We start from the raw sequence: 17968 nt of genomic DNA, 5'->3' as shown, positions 1-17968 counted from the left end.
AACGAAAGTTTTGAAGCCTGTGAAGATGTGTATAGGCGAAGTACCAACTTCTTATTTGGGTACATTTTGATGTCTTTGGAAATGTGGAAATGGACGTCGCCAAAAGAAAGGGAAATGGTGACCATTGTTGAAGGACAACCGATATCTCTCTGCTATGAACCATGGAGGGCATCGGGGGACCCCAACATGAAAGAGATAAATGAGATGGCTTTCAAGGATTGGTATGAATTGATGTTAACCATGATAAGCTCAACACTGAGGATACCTAAGACTCTGCTGGATGAATATTCAAAATAAATTTGGCTCGGAGCTTCACACTCGCACACCTACCTTAGGCCAAGGTGCGTCCACCTGGAGACATTCAAGATGAGGCCACAGAGGTTCATTTTGACTGTAGCAATGCTACACAACGAGGTGGCATCATGGCTAGGGGTGGCTTGTGAAATTATTAATGGGAAGTATAACTATTTGTTTCGAGCCTTGAAGAAGTAGGCGCAAGGGGAAGATGTAGCAGAAAGCAGCAGGAAAAGGCCAGCCGAAGATGTCCTCCAACTGATGGTGGTTCAGATGGAGGAGAAAATGTTTGAGTTAAGGCGAGAAATTGCAAGTTTTGGAGGACAATCAGGTGAGAGAAATTACCCCGCCCAATTTCAAGGTTCTACTATCTTCTCACCCATTATCACAACCCTGCTGGCCGTGAAACTCCCCATGGGAGTAGCCCACACACCATCTCAGCCAACGGTCCCCAATCCAAAGAAGAAAAGATTTGTTCGCAGTCCAGCCATTAAAAATTCAAAAACTGCTCCACCACCACCACCCCCAGTTGTCAACCTTTCTGATGAGGTCGAGCACTCAATTTTCGCATCCCCATAATCAAAGAAATTCCTACCACCACTTCCACCACCTTACAATAGTGGCAAGAATCCTCCCTGCACATAGCCTCCACCTTCACGACCCTATCAGAAAACCTCCTCTCTCGCTGACGATGAACAACTATGGAAACAAAAGTTGAGTCAATAGGGCAGGCAAAGGGCACCACTTCTGCCAGCGGTACACATCCACCATCACTTGCATCGCTAATGCTAGGCTTAGACGCACCACAAGGCAGAAGCCCAAACACTGTTCCGCACGGGGAAAGGATTTAGCCGTGCCGACCACTTTTCCCACTACAAGAAAAAAGGTCATTGGTGAGGGTCATGCCTGTGACATATGGTGACGGCCTTTAAAAAGCATTGTTGTAAGTGTATATAGTGATGGTCCTTTAAGGTTTGTCACCAAAGCAATTTTCAATGACACTTTTGGTGAGGGTCATTAAAGGCGCGTCACTAATTCTCTCTTTGGTGACACTTTTGGTGAGGGTCGTTAAATGCCCATCACTAATTCTCTCTTTGGTGACACTTCTAGTGACAATATTTTATTGACCATCACTAATGATATTTTTGGTTACTTTTGGTGACGATCAATAAATGTTCGTCATCATTGATCATTCCAATGAGTTTATTATGACGCTTCATGCCTGTGACAGACCTTTAAGGTCTGTCACCAATGTCGCATATGGTGACGATCTTTAAAAAATCGTTGTTGTAAGTGTATATAGTGATGGTCCTTTAGGTTTTATCACCAAATCCATTTTAAATGACACTTTTGGTGAGGGTCGTTAAAGGCCCGTCACTAATTTTCTCTTTGGTGACACTTTTGGTGAGGTTTGTTAAAGGCCCATCACTAATTCTCTTTTTGGTGACACTTCTAGTGACAATATTTTATTCACCCTCACCAATGCTCTTTTTGGTTATTTTTCATGACGGTCAAAAAATGTTCATCATCATTGATCATTCCAATGAGTTTTTGATGAAGCTATGTACTTATTACTATATTTTTTGTCAAAAGATAATGATTAAAGACCATCATTGTGGAGTTTTTTTATTATGTGTCCAAGGTCATAGTGGTTATAATAGTCAGTCAACTTGTTAAGAATTAATTAGTGTGTATCATTTCCCTCAATTCATAAGAATATAGTTTTCCTATGAGTCAACACATGATTCATCTCTATTAGGTTTATTATCTAGCAAATTTCCTTTAAATAAAGTTCCACTAGTGTGTGTAGGAAATATATTATTTAATACATAATCAAACTTTATCAATTCTATTAATGAGAGAGACCTAGCACTCCTCAACACTCACGACACACCTTAACATGCTTTGGAACATTACACTAACATTCCTTGGTACCTTGAATGTCTTGGAACATCTTTGTACCTAGAACATCTTGCCATGAGTAGGATGCCCAAGCACATGTTGGCATGCCCTAACATAGCATAGAACTCCCTTATCATGTTTTGGCATGCCCTGGAACACCTTGGCAAATATTGCATTGAAAAACATTAGAACGTGGCACACATTAGCACTTGGCATGTATTGGAACATATTATAAGTGTGCCTAGCATGCCCCTTTTGAAAAAGATAAAGTCTTGACTTATTAAATCTCTTATGTAATCATTTCCTTGCATTTTAGCTTGTTTATTCCTTTTGTTGCCTTGAAACTCCTTGATGCATATAGGCATACTATGGCATCATGCACATCCTAGCATGTCTTAGCACCTGGAATGCCTTGGCACTATTTGGCACATGCTAGCACACCCCAAAAATACCTAGCACACTCTAGCACTTCTTGACATTCCCTGATATTACCTGGTGTGCCTTACCCATGCTTAGCATACCTTGTCACTCCCTCCTTGGCATGACAGCTAGCACTCATTGACACTCCCCGACACACTCTTATATTCATTCACTTCCATGAATTTTAACCTAGTGCTCCCATGTGTTTTCCTAGTACTCCCTAACACTCCTGAACATGCATTGGCACTCTCTAGCACACCTTAGCACTCTTTGATATGCTCTTACATGTCATAGCATGCATCACACTCCCTGACGCACATTGGCACTTGGCATGTGTTGGAACTTGGCAAGTATTAGCATGTTTGGCATGCATTGAGATGACTTGGTATGGTTTAATATTAAATTTATTTGAGATCAATTATTGGAAACTAGATGAGAATACACAAAGGAAAATTTGGCACTTAGAATGCATTGACACTTGGCACTTGGCACCTATTGACACCTAGTGTTGGTTTTCCTAGCATGACCCTAATGGAAAAGGTAAATTGATGACTTATTAACCCTATTATGTGCTCATTTACTTGTAGTTTAAATTGTTCCTCCCTTTTGTTCCCTTGATAGTCCCTGGCATGCATTGTCACACCCTTGTACATCTTGGCATGCCTTCACACTTGGCACATCTTATCTTGTTTGACATGTCTTCGTACTATCTGGAACATGTTAGCATGCCCTAGCATTCCCTAACACACCTTGGCAATCATGACCTTACAACTAGCATTACATTTTTCCATAACTTGGGAACATTACATTCACTAGAACACCTTGGCACTCCCTAGTTTTCATGCCCTCTATTATCCTCCACAATGTCCCAGGATGATGAGGAGATTGATGGAGGTAATCACAGACCAAGCTTTTAGTTTGGTAGCTAGCCCTACCAAACCACAAAGGGCTCTCTCTATGAAATCACAACAAATAGATGACTAGAATTTAAAGGATTTTAGGCTAGATAGTTAGGTTCAAGTGGGTTTTGGAAAATTTAGGGTTTTGTTGCTGGATAAGGGAGAAAAACCAGGTAGCTAGGTCAGAGGATCAAAGGGTTACAACAAAAAATAAAAAAAGGAGAAAGGTAGCATTACTTTTTTGATGGATCTTATGGTTTTTCGCTGTAGTGTAGTGTTTAGAAGAAGCAAAAGGTATTAATGAGCATGAAACATGAATTCATTAAGCAAGAAATAAAGTAACACATAATGATTTTTCCATCAAAACAGAGCTTTATGCAAAGAATTTTGTTTATAAAATGTAAGGAAAACCATTGAATAATTGATGAATGGAAAGAGAAGATTAATATCTTTCATATAAAGCTATAACAGAGAAAAAATAACATCACAAACTTACTACACATGAATTCCTAGATAATAGTTGCAAATTATGTCCTTTGATTTCCAGAAAATGTCCAAGTACAAGCTACAATAGTTCTCTCCTCTGAAATCCAACCCATTCTATCACTGATAAACTGATACATAAATACCAAAACAACATCTCCCCACTCTTAGGGGTTGAATTCATGACTCTAGGAACTGTTCCATGAGGTGTTCTAACCAAACCCTAATGTCTAGGGAAGTTAAAAACAACTTCTACAATTAACTTTGACTCCAACCTCTCTCATAAATGAGCTCAAATTTACATCAAAACAACTTATAAATACTAACCAGACATTATTTACATTTACTTTTACCCCTCACATTCATCTACTTCACCCTTTTGACTTTTACCAGAGTCAAACTAGGAATTATAAAAAATTACACAATGAAAATTTTACAAAAATCTTAGAAATTTCCAGGTGTACAGTGAGCTATTGGAGGCCATTTTTGAGTGCCTTTTTGAAGTCCAAATCCAGATCGGAAGCTTTTTCTGGAAATCTGGGAGAGTATAGATGTCTTTAGAGTACTTTTTCACTCAAAATGGCCAATTTTTGGCTGAGATATGGCCATTCTCCCAAGGTGTCTCTAGGTGCGCAACGAAATGGAAAGGGAGGGGCAAAAAGGTGATTTTTGGCCTCTTTTTTGCAAATTTCTCAAAACCTAAGCCCCAACCAAGAAAGTGGGCAAATGGGGTTTGAGATGGGGTCATAAGCTTTCCAAAAACGCTGATTTTACATCATTGGAGCCCTGAGGAAGAAGAAAAGCGTGAGCTTGCTGTGCTGCTAGACAAAAAATTGCAATTTTGCACCAAAACACAAAATTTTCTCCAAACCCTCACAAAATTTGTCCAGAGATGCCTCCTTAGCACACCTAGAACTTGCTAACACTCCCTATCATACACTATTATTCATTCATTTCCATGCAATTGAAACTAGTCCTTCCTTGTGTTTCCCTGACATTACCTAACATACCTTGTCAATGTCTCTTTAGCACACCCAGAACTTGCTAACGCTCCCTATCACACACTCTTATTCATTCATTTACATGCAATTGAAACTAGTCCTCCCTCGTGTTTCCCTGGCACTCCCTAGCATGCGTTGGTGCCACACCCTAGCACCTGACACCTCTTGGCATGCCTTAGCACTTGGCATGGATTGGAATGACTAACATGCCTTGGAACTTTCTAGCATGTGTTATCACTTCCTAGAATTCCTTGCACACCTTCGCACTCCCTAGTTTTCATGCCCTCATAGATAGCCTTACTTTTTTTGTGACTTTGGAATGCAACCAAGTCATTGAAAAAATAGTGTTGTCCCTAGACAAAAGTCTCCCTTTCTCTAAAATTGCTTTTTCCATCCCCTTATAGTAATCGTAGGCTTACCTATTGCAAGTCCTATTATGAAATTTTCCTAATACACTTCGCCCTTGGGACACCTAGAAGACACTCTTATTCATTTGTTTCCATGCACTTTGACCTAGTTCTCCCTTGTGATGCCCTCACACTCCCCAACACTCCTCACATGCATTGACATTGTCTGGAATGTGTTATCACACCTTTTCATTCCTTGGCATGCCCTGGCACTCCTTAGTTATCATGCCATCATAACTACCCTTATTGGTTTTAAGACTTGGGACCCAGCCAAGTCCTACCTCGACTACAACATCTTGACCAAGTTACAATTACTACAACTATACTATCCCTTGTTCACCTAAGAATGGCCTATAACTCATCTTAGGCTACTAATGCCCAATCTTAGCTCATCTCACTTAAGAAGTTTCCAAGTCAAGGCTCACGTCTAACCATGGCCATAAAATAACTAAGCAACATAGTTTACATATTGACATGGCATAGCACCTGGCATGTCTAACAATCCCTTCGGACTATTTGGCACATGTTGGAATTCCCTACATGCCATGGCATGCTTAGTACTCCCTATCATACCGTACCACTCCTTGACATGTCATGGCATTCTTGCATGCCTTGGAGCTACCTAGCATATAACTTTGTCACTCCCTCCTGAGCACACTTGGAACTCACTGACACTCCCTATCATACACTCTTATTCATTCATTTCCATGCATTTTGAACTAGTTTTCCTTTGTGTTTATGTCGCACTTGCTAACACTCCCTGACATGCATTGGCACACCCTAACACACATTGGCACACCCTAACACGCATTGCCATACCCTGGCATGTCACCCTAACACTCTAGAATTTCTTGGCGCCACCTAACATACAAAGAGAAACACCTTCTTTAGCCAATTGATAAATCTCAAACAAAAGTGTTCAATGGCAGAGCACATTGAGGACTTTCAAAAATTGAATATAAGGGTAAATGATATTCTAGAGAAGCAAAGGATTGATGTCTTCATAGGTACTTTAAAGGATAACATTCAACGTGAGGTTCATCTTTGGGAACCTGATTCATTGGAGAAGGCATTCAGGTGGGCAAGAAAAATTGAAAGCGAAATTATAGAAACAAGGAATTCCACCACTCACGACTACAATTATGAAAGTTTTCCTTCTCCTAGCCTTCCACAACCTACAAGGTTTACACCACAACAATTGGAATAAAAAAGAGAAAAGGGGCTTTGTTACAATTGTGATATCAAATGCACTAAATGTCATAAGTGTGCTAAGAAGAAATTATTTTACATAAAGTATGAAGAGGAGGAAGAAAAGGATCAATAAACATCAAAAGAAGAGGATACACACTAGGACCCAACCCCAGAGAAAGAAGAAATGAATCCAACCATATCTTGTAAAGCATTGGAAAGAATTACGACTCCTCAAACTCTCAAGATAGAAGGACATATCAAGAAGAAAAAGGTTCAAGAAGTGAAAGATCACATTGAGAAAGAAGAAATGAATCCAACCATATCTTGTAATGCATTGTCCGAATTACCACTCCTCAAACTATTAAGATATAAGGACATATCAAGAAGAAAAATGTTCAAGAAGTGAAAGATGACATCGAGCATCAAGAAATGAATCCGACCATATCTTGTAAAGCATTGGAAGAAATTACCACTTCTCAAACTCTCAAAATAGAAGGACATATCAAGAATAAAAAGGTTCAGGCAGTGAAAGATCACATCGAGCATCAACAATCGAGAATCGAATGAAACAACAGGTAGATCAACATCGCAGTGAAAAAAGTTTTGATGTAGGTGATTGGGTATTTTTACGGCTACATCTCAAGCAACCTATTTATGAGAAGGAAATGTTGGCAATACTACATGCACTTAAGAAATGGCGACCTTACCCAATGGGAAGACACTTCAAGGTAAAAATGGATCATGATAGTATTAAATACTTTTTAGAACAAATATTATCTTTAGAAGAACAAAAAAAATGGGTCACAAATATGTTGGGTTATGACTTTGACATCATCTATAGAAAAGGGAGGAAAAATTTTGTTACAGATGCACTCTCAAGAAAGGATGAGGATGTGGAAGCATTGTTTTGTGCTATTTCTATTATCCAATAAATTAGATAAATGAAGCAAGGGATGAATGGAAGAAGGAAAAAGATGCGTGGCCATTCATCAAAAAGTTGCAGAATATCCCAATTCAAATAGAACTTGAAGAGGAAGGAAAAATCATATTGGTACCTGGAACAGTCACAGAAACAAGAACCTGACAGCTACGAAATCGATCAATTTCATAGTATCTCATCAAGTGGAAGAACTTACTCGCTAAAGATTCCACATGGGAGGACAAGAATTTTATACAGAATCATAAAGAACTACTCAAACATTGAGGACAACACTTTTTGAAGGAAAGGGGCATGTTAGGCCCCTATACTACTAGTGTAACCCCTTATTGTTATTAGTACAACCCTCTTATTATATTGTTGTACCCTTGTAGTCCCCATATTGTTATTATTGTGCCCCATAGAAGCCCACTACTATTATTATTGTGCCCTTACATTATTATTGTTATGCCGGCTTTGATTATATTATGACCACTTAGACTTCTATATATAGAAAGGAAGTCTTGTCATTTGTAGCATCCAAGAATTGTTCATTTGTGTAATGTAAAGGAGGTTGCCCCCTTGAAGAGGCTTATTTCTAAGGTGTTCATCTATCTTTTCTATCTTTTTGTGAGTTGGTTTCATAACATGGACAATCTCTCTTAAGGTGTTCCTTGCCACATGTCCAAAACTTCAACCGACCACTACCCTCACCTCTATGATGCGGTTGTTGCTATGACCCATGTCCCTGTCTAGCTACATTAAACCTCCTTTTCGGTGCCACATTATCTTTCTCATCTGCATGCGAAGGCCTTTTCCTCTTAAGTTGTCATTTACCTTTACTTTTGTCCTTTCCTTTCCATCCATGTTGAGATTCATTCTTACACTTTGATTGTTCATAGCAATGTTTCAGTTTCCCAATAACTTCCCCAAGTGACCGAGGCTCATCATACAAAACCTGATCTCTAAATGCTAATGGAAAACCACTGACAAATCAATGAACTTTAGCCTTCTCATCAGTAAGATACGGTACATACCTCAATACCTCTAGAAACTTGGTCATGTAATCTTCATTTGTCATCGATCCTATCTTTAGCTTATAGAATTATTTAGCCTTACTATCGTAGTACCTTTTTGACAAGTACTTCTTCCTGAAAAGCCTCTTGAACTCCCACCAGCTCAAGTCATTTGTCTTGATGTCTTTGACCCGCTTAACATCTTCCCACCAGATGTCTGCTTTACCATTCAAGCTAAAGATAGCTACTCTAGCCTTCATGTTATCCATGTACTCATGCAACTCAAAGAATTTGTTCATCCCAAGTATCCAAGCCTCAGCCTCTTCCGAATTCTTCACATATCCATCAAAAGTAGGTGGTTTTTCTTTCTTGAATTCATCTGGCAAGTATCCCCTGTCATTCCTCCTCTAAGGATGATAGTGATCATGATCATGATGTCTATCAGAACCAAAACTAGAATAGTAACTGTACTCATCACCCCTTCTATCCAGAGTGTCCAACAACCTTCCATCTCTCACTATATCAGATCTATCTGACTTGTGTCTACCAGGAGACCTACTACCATATGCCCCATTAGTTCCATCCCCATGTCCATGGCTGATTCGAAGCGTCCCTTGTCGTTGCAAGTATGACAAACTATGAAGAAGTATAGCATTAACCTTTGCTTACTTCTCTTGTGCCTGTATGATCCAGTCATTATCTGCCTTACAACTCCTTATCTCTTCCTTCAAGCTTCTTAGTGTAACTACCAAATCGGAAGGATTCCCAACACCATACTACTCTTTGGATTCATAGGGAGAGTCTTTGTAGTCAACCATCTTGCTAGCCATTTGATCTCTTTCCTACAATGCATAATATGTCAGATAAACCAAATCACAATAAATCAATGTACCTTAGTATAGCTCGGGGAGGATACCTTGTCTGCAAGATCACCAAATCAATGTGATACATATATGACATAAACATAACAATATATATACATTCACAAATAAATGTATCAACATATAAACATCACTCTGGTTAGGGTCTAATCATCAACGCAAGGCCATATCAACAATGCATGCTATGACCTCATGCATGAAAAAAACCATTATTCCATTGTACACATTGCCACATGCAACCAAAAACATGCATAAGCAATGTCTAATCAACTACATCTATGCATAAATGCATGTAGTCGAACATAATCGACCAATTCTTGTAATCAACCTACAAGACTAATACATCTAATCAACATATTAAATAATGTAACCTAACATACAAGGATGTAAGTAGGTGACATAAAATCAACATGTAAGTGACATATAATCCATATGCAACTAGTCACATACTCATGACAAATACATTTCACGAAATCAATATCAATTTCTCCATAAAACCATACTACAACCATAATCAATCAACAAGCCAATGCAAGAAGCACATGAAATGCAAGTGTAAGAGACACACATGTAGATAACTTGCATGCATGACCAACGCACACCACCCATCCAGTCTGAGAGTTGAACCATGCTCTGATACCACTTTGTAATTCCATCCTCCCACATCCACCCAAGTAACCATACCAACCAGGGTAGATATGAGACGAGAGGCTACTATGATCAGATTCGATCTCCTGTGTGACCTTAAGGAAGTGGAATCGAAGGAAACATCACACACAGTCATCCAACATCAACTTCCAAATCCTTAGGAGATATGTCAGTCAATCAGACAGCTTGTCCCTGGGTCCCACTGATGTTCTAGATCTCTTAGGACACAGTCACTCTCATGCTATGGGCAAGGGAATGACTAGAAACCCAAAGTGGCTCTTACTGGCTTGCCTTCCAGCAACCAAAGACCAAAGTTTCCAGTTCTGTGCCAGCAACCCCTGGATTTAAGCCACTTTTCAGGCCCATAGCCTAGGTCACTACCCAAAATGGAGTGATAGCTTAAAATCAGTAAAAGTACAGGGAAACAATGATGAAAAAGCCATAAGTTGAACAAGACCTTAACCAGAACCCTACTAGAATTGATAGACATTTTTTCAAACATATTATCAACATGTAACCTACAGGTGTAAACAACATAATTAAGTGTATGGATCTCATACTTATCTCAAAATCACTATGAACCATTTTTCCCTCATGTCATTTGCTAGATTATCATCTATTAGGTCATAAACACATTATCCATTCATATACAAGTAAAAACATGCTGAGAGCCATACATAGTTGATGTCATAAAATATACATATAAACAACATAATAGGAAAAGAATTACCATACACATATCAGCCATCAAAATCCATATATACATAAATACATTTACACATGAAAATCAAGGGAATGAATTTCTCATTAATGAATGCAATAAACCAATTGGAGATGGGACTACCACCTTCCACCTAAACATAGAATGGTTGATCCAAATCTCTCTTCATCCATTCAACCCTGTGCCATATTCCAAGCATGAATGTGGGACTCAAACCAACTAAACCAACCAGGGCATACCGAGGCTAAACCACCTCACCCTCATTAGTAGAAACCAGGCTTTACCGTAATCCATCATGGATCATTAGGCCAAACAAGCATGGATGCCACTGGATATCTCCACCTACATCGCGAGGAATTTTCCTATCTCCTAGTCTCTTAGGATTTACCGCAATCCAAACCTGGATCACTAGGCTCTAAAACGAGACCCATTCTCTAGGCTTTACCACATATCACAAAATCACGATTACTAGGCCCAATGGAGAGAAAACCACTGCCTGGTTTTACCATATATCCTGCTATCCACCAAAAAGGATTCCTAGGCCCACCGAGGCAACACAATCCTAACTTTACCGTAACCCACAGTTTGGGTTAGGGGTCAGTAGGCCAGTGGCTTTATTGTGATCCATAGTCCGGTTCAGGGACCACTAGGCCATGTGCTTTATCATTCGAAGATCCACCCCACTCTTCTTCGAATCCATCCATCAATACATCTCAACCACCCATCACACCATGGCTATCCAGAAATGGAAAGGCTAGGTTGAGAACACTTTTACACCTGGAAAAACCCATGCCATGATAGAAAAGCACCACATGCAATGCCATGCATGCAAAATCTAGCAAGGAAATTACACATGCAAGTTGATAGCTGCAATGAAGCCTGTTGTAGCTTCTTGATCCTGCCTTTCCCTACTTGATCCTTACTTCCTCTTGCCTTCTTTGCCTTTCTTTCTCCGATGCCAAAATTTCTCCAAGAAACTCTAAGTGTCTAAGAGTGAGAGAGAGAGACAGAGAGAGAGAGAGAGAGAGAGAGAGAGAGAGAGAATAATGAGTGAGCTCCAAAACTCAACTGAAAAAATGGTTACCAGCTGATCCTCATAAGCCTTTTTATGAATGAGGCCTCTATTTTCTTCATTTTCCTCCTCACATACAACCTGTGACCTTTCACCTTCCTTGTCTCTCTAATTTCCATTATCTTCATAAATAAATGTGCCAAAAATGTCATTTTTCCTTTACAAAGCCTTAGCCATTGCATTTGCCAATTTCCTTAGCCATAAACAACCAAATGAACATCCCCTATGATGTCCTACCAAACAATCAGCTTGGAATAAGTGTGCCATCAACCATGGTTATTGTTTTTAACTTTCATTACATGGAAATTTCACCAGGGTTGTTACAAACTCCTCCACTTTTTCCACTCTAAGAGCATCGACATCGATGAAAAACAACATAATTGTCTAATTTGGATCACTAAAAGGGGGTGGGAGGGAGTGTTACATTTCATTAATGATGAATGTGCTATTTTTGGAGTCTTCAACAAACATTAGATTCTTGTACATGAACACAACGTCCTTGCACCCTTCCATGATGCCCTAATTCTATAAAGGAATGATCCATGGAATTTATAGAAGAATTAACACTATAGAAAATTGAGTGTATTAAATCTTGAAATAAGTCTATTAAATGGATGAAAAGTGGAAGGTTCAACTCATGTAAAGGTTGAGTGACTTTTTTGCATTGAGGTTCTCAATTTGTGTATGAAAGTGGAAGGATCAACTTGCGTAAAGGTGGAGTGGTTTTTCTGCGTTGTGATTCTCAACTACATATGGTGTTGTGCCAAGTTCGAATGATAGAGAGACAAAAAAAAAGGTGTGTATTCAACCTCTCATAATGTGTTGAGGTGGATATTTGAATCGATATGGTTGAATTCAATTGAGTATGGGGGTTGGATGACTAGGTATGGACGCTTGTTGGTAGCTTAAAATTACCAAAAGTGGAGGGCATTGCAGATGGGGTTGAGGCAAGTTAAATGAGGCTATGATGGTAGAAATGAATGGAAAAAGGGTGTATAAAAATCATATTAACATTCAGTGGAGCTATAAAGGAACTACTCAAGTTTGAAGCTGATTTAGTAGAGAAATTTAATTAATATTCTATGGAGCTAAGAGGAACTTCTAGGTTTGAGGCTCATTCAACAAATAATTTTGAGTAATATTTAGTGGAGTTGCAAAGGAACTACTCGAATTTGAGGTTCATAAAACAATCTATTTGAGTATAACCTAAATTTAGGGAAATTATTGTGTCGAGCGATGCTCTATAGCTTAGTATGGGAGAGATGTTGTCTAGTAACCTTATATGAAACAATAATAAATTAATACTTGTATAAAAAACTAAAAATAATAATAACAAAAAAAAACCTTTAGTGATAAATAAAATAATTCAATATTTCTAATTTCATCTATAACAACTCTTTCTTTTTAATATAAGGAAGATGTATAAATCCTTCACTACTCAATATGGAGTTGACATGTGGCACCTAAAATAATTTTTGTTATTGTTGATATTACAACCCAATAAAAAGGAGATGCGTGATTCTATTTCTGTACAAATAGAGTTTACATATCGCATTTCATATATATAACAAAAAAATATCTTTGTGTAAGCCATAAATAAAATATTTCAATGTTCATATTAGGTAACACAATTTTATATAGATAGAGAAATGACTTAAATGAAAGTAAAATTTCCTTATATTTGCACTTTCAAATTGCAAGAGATGTGTTATTCCCTCATAAAGACCTTAAATAAAATATTTGAGTATCCATGTTTACAATTGTATTTACTTCAAAAATATAGTTAGATTGATACACATAGATATTTCAATTACTTTCTACTACTTATTTGAGGTAGGGAAATGTGTAATTCATTCAATTCTTAGTATGAAGTTGATATATAATATTTAAAAATTATTAATAACAAAAGAAAATTCAATATGAGGCATAAATGAAATATTTCAATATGAATGTTGAAAGAGAGTTGTGTAATCCCTCCATGCTTAATATATAGAGATATTTTTTGTACTTCCCAACAAAAGGGAGATGGGTAATTTATTCCTCATAATAGTCAACAATTTATATTATTTATAAGAAGAACTTCGGTGTAAATCACATAAAGAGAGACATTTGTCAACGCGTTTCGAACCAACCAGTGTGGCTCATCGTCAGGACAAGTTGAAGAAACAGATCCAGCTTTGCATGCTAAATAGTCTGAGCAGAGCCTCCAACGGCTATCTTGATCAACGGCTAATTTTGACTTAGGGACTGTAGTCAAAAAGTCAAAATGATAATTTAGAGGGAGTTAGTTAGGTTATATAAGAAAGAAATAATTATAGATGTTGATTACGTTATTAGTTTAATAAAAACCGTGACTTGTATGGGAATTAGTTAGATTAAGGACCTGAATTAGTTGAATTGAGGCTTCTGAAATTGTTGGATCACAGAAGCCTCAATTCAACAATTTATATTATATTTAAAAAGCATTGAGTTGGGGGCTCAATGTGAGTACAACATATTCAGATACATCATAACAAGTTTCCAAGAACATGGTCGAAATATACAAATACTCTTCAACCATTTCCAGTGTTTTATGAATATTTTCTCCAAACAGAGTGGAGAGGTTTCAAGATTTTCCCATTTATACAATCTCCAAAATTTACCTAGCATAAAACAAAATTTGCACAACATTATTTTAACATTCCCAATTGCCCATTTGGAGGTTGATCCTTCTCCTTATTGTTTTTATTATCTAGCAACCTTCTTTCCTCATTTAGCCTCTGAATCATCTCCTTCGGTTGAGATATGAGGATTCCAACTTCGTCTTCCAATCTTTGAAAATTGCACTTAAGATTTGATATATTATCCATGAGCATTGAAAGATATTGATGTAGAGAGAAGAGTTCCACCTCTAAATTTTTGCTTGCATCTCCCCGAGTCATAACTTTAGTGCAATACAAAGTAGAAGAAAATTCCAATCCTAGGGGGTCTCCAAAAGGGATCTCACAATTCCAATTTAATGTTTTTGGTAAAACACAACCCCCATGGACTAAAGAAGAGTCACTTTCCAGAGTTCTAACACTCCATAGAACCAAAGTACCCTAATTCAATACAACAAACAAGACAAGGGCTAAGCCCAATTTGTCATTTGACATAAATTTTAGGTTGGTGAAATTGATTGTAACACTTTGGGTGACAAAAGGGATGACCCAAATGACAACAATGTGCCAGTGATGACTAGAGATTCCACTGTATGGAGCACCACAAATCACAAGTGAAAGCAAAAGATATCTACCTTTCCTTATAGAATTGATTGATAAGGGAGAAAAGGATCCCCCTTGATCCCTTGAGATGAAACCTATTAAACTAGTCGTCGAAAGGTGATAATTGAGTAAGATACAAAATCTATATAGATAATCCCACATGAGAGAACTAGAAGGAGACTTCTAGAACTTCTCATTCTAGCTAAACAAAGCTTTAACCCCACTTGTTATTGAGAAATAAAAAATAAAATCCTTCTTCCTCCAAGTAGTCCAATCACCATCATCTCCTTCAAACTTTAGAAGTTTCACACACAACAAAACATATCGACCCCAGACTACATAAAGAAAACACTTAGGACCAACACCCAATTCAATGGCCATGATCAAAACAACAATCTTGATATTAAACTCAGAGACTAATGACCACCATGAGGCCAATATACATAGACATAATGCTAATCTACACCACCAATTTCAAGACTACAACAAGGTGAGGAATTAAGATGAATTAAAGAACACCATACCTCAATAGAGAGCACTAAGAGGCATGCCTTACCCCTTCCTTGTGGTAGAAAGCGTAAAGGATTGAACACATGTCTACACTAGCCTAACCAGGGCACTCCCTATACATAATAAGAAATTCCAAACTTATTCCAAAAACAAATTTCCTTCATGGCTATGTTAACTGAATGGTTTGACAACCTGATGGAATAGAGCTGGCCCGAAATCATTCTCTGTTGAGGGTCATTAAACTTTTATGAACTGACTCCTGTGGAATGGATCATGACATGACCATCTCTCAACATGAAACCAACTACATTCCAATCCAATCTTAAATTCCCACTCATGTGTGTCAATCCTCCAGGTCCTGCATAGTCATTATACTAATTACTTCACCAATTATACCCCTCTGCTTCATTCTTAAGCACCTCAAAGAATCAAGATCCAAGCACTAGAGAGAATGCCAAAATGGCTCACTCCCATACATAATTAAGATAGATTTGGTCTTGCATGAAGAGGCCACGAATCTACTTCTCATGTTAAGGAGAGGGGGCCACTAATTATAGATCAATTGAAAATAGCATTGATTGAAGCTTAAGGGAGTGGATGGAAGTCCCTCCTCCCCTACCACCTTATTTCACCCTTGTTAAGCTTGACCCCCAAACTTGCCATTGAGTTAGGCTTAGTGTTATTGCTTCTTAGAATGTGGAAGAATTGTTTCTTTGGGATGGCTCGATACAACTAGAAAATTCATTTACAAATTTAATTTAATTTTAAGTCCCGAGGGTAGGTCCCCGAGAATAGATGATAAATTATGTTTGTTGAATCTCTAATGATAGTTTCCTCTTGTATTCTGTGGTTTACAATTTGCTTTAGTCCTTCGTAGAGAGCATAGGCTTCTACCATATTATTAAAGGCATTACCAAAACCCCAAGCATACCAAAATTCTTCTTGTTTCTCAGGGTGAAAGATCACCCCCCCCTGCTCTTGCCACCCTTAAAGGGAGATGTGTATTAAAAAATATTAACAACAAGAAAACATTTTGATGTGGAGAATAATATGGGTAACTAATTAAAATTCTTTAATGTTGACCTAAAGCAAAATATTTCAATGTCAACTATGTATATATTATATACAGCTATTGAAAATAAAAAATTCCCTTATGACTAAAATATTCTATTGGTGGTTTGTTCAAAATGAAGGTGTGTAATTCTTTTCTTGCTCAACATGGAGTTGAGACATGACCATGTGTGTGTCTATATATATATGTGTGTGTGTGTGTGTGTATACATACATACATACATACATATATACATACATATATATATATATATATATATATATATATATATATATATATATATATACACACACACACATATATACATACATATATATACACACACACACACACACACATATATATATATATATTATGTTCCATTTTAACCTTGGATCTATTAAGCGTGAAGAGAGATCAAATGTCTCGAGGCACAAACATTTTTTTCAAGTTTTGCAATTTAAAAAGTTTGTACCTCAAGAGATTTGATCCCACTCAATGTTTGACAGATTTAGGATTAAGATGAATATATGTTAGTCATTTGGCAAAGAAAAAGTCATTGATTTCAATATTATTTTGGGGTGTATAATATCGTCGGATTAATAAATTTAAAGTATGTTGGTTTAAGTCCGATTATTTAGGTAATATGAGTCTTGAGATGACTGGGACACCTAACTTGTGGCTTGAGTAGCCATGAGTGAGGGACATCTAAGCCGTCAAAACCACTAGGGGAATGCACCCATCTTGGGCCACACCAGCCTTTAGCATGGCTGGATTTTTGCCCATAAAATTTCAAACCAATAACCTTTATACTACAAAATGCCTTTAACATAACACTTTGTCACCATCTATTCTATACCCTATAGACTTTTACTTTAAAATTAATTTATATTTTATTTAATTTTAAATATAAACCTTTTATTCTATAAACAAATATAAACATTCCTTTATAATTTTATAAGATAACATTACATAAGTAAAAAGAAATAACAATATCTTCGCCCCTAAATATAAAACTCGCATCATAAAAATAAAATAAAATATTTTTGGATATTATATAATGAATTTATTTTAATTTAAGAATTAAGTGATTTAACCACTTAAGTTAACTTGGATGTTATCCATTGCGAGCAAGAATTTTGGGAGAGTGACATATAGATTGTCGTGTAGTCCTGCGCTGATTCCTCCAAATTTATTTGTTATAACTTCATTATTATATGTAACTTTTATTATTCCTTTTGTAATATTATTATTATTTTTTTAATTTAAATGTTGGATAATAATCATGTAAGTTTGTTTATTATATGTAACATA

The sequence above is a fragment of the Pinus tabuliformis genome, chromosome 5_2 (assembly GCF_031772625.1).
Source record: "Pinus tabuliformis cultivar Carrire ecotype Pingquan chromosome 5_2, CPIR1, whole genome shotgun sequence".
NCBI classification, from domain to species: domain Eukaryota; kingdom Viridiplantae; phylum Streptophyta; class Pinopsida; order Pinales; family Pinaceae; genus Pinus; species Pinus tabuliformis.
This window is presented reverse-complemented; position numbering follows the sequence as displayed.